This window comes from Trachymyrmex septentrionalis, unplaced genomic scaffold (assembly GCF_001594115.1).
Source record: "Trachymyrmex septentrionalis isolate Tsep2-gDNA-1 unplaced genomic scaffold, Tsep1.0 scaffold56, whole genome shotgun sequence".
Taxonomy (NCBI): domain Eukaryota; kingdom Metazoa; phylum Arthropoda; class Insecta; order Hymenoptera; family Formicidae; genus Trachymyrmex; species Trachymyrmex septentrionalis.
Window position 1 is genome coordinate 996510 of NW_017305735.1, and position 479 is coordinate 996988.

Here is a 479-nt window from a genome sequence, read left to right on the forward strand (position 1 = left end):
TATATATGTATATATTTATACTTTATATTTATATATATATTTCTTCTGTATATATATTTATGTTGCTTTTTATGTATACTTTATATATAACAATGTTTTTTTTTTAATGTTTATTTAAGGCCCAATACGTTCATTATGAAGGAAATAATCTGCAACAGAAAGGAGACGAATATACGGTTAAATAACGCTTGTACCTGGTTTGCTCCCTGTCGTAAGCACCGTATGAATCTATGAATATAGAACTATTCAGTCGATTGTGTATAATGTTCCTAATGTCGTCATCATCGTTATCGTCATCGTCGTCGTCGAAGAATGCATGTATTATAATCGCAGTTCAGCGAACGCTAGTAGATGATCTACGCGTGATCGTACAAAGTGTTAATAACTTAAGTCAGCCTTGTAATTTAAGATTCCCTTCACATTTTCTTTAAAGAAAACTCGAGACAAAAACAAATATTCAAATAATTACATTTATTCAA

The 479-nt window shown here is 29.9% G+C and overlaps 1 protein-coding gene across 8 annotated transcripts in view; it reads right to left on the reverse strand.

The window, feature by feature from the left end:
- Positions 1-72: 72 nt before the first annotated feature.
- Positions 73-479, reverse strand: part of LOC108752142 (probable nuclear hormone receptor HR3) — a 107214-nt gene continuing 106807 nt past the window's right edge. For all 8 annotated transcript variants that reach the window (XM_018492790.1, XM_018492791.1, XM_018492785.1 and 5 more), the window contains one exon: positions 73-149. The gene's annotated coding sequence lies outside the window, so the exon portion shown is untranslated. The remainder of the gene's footprint in view (positions 150-479) is intronic.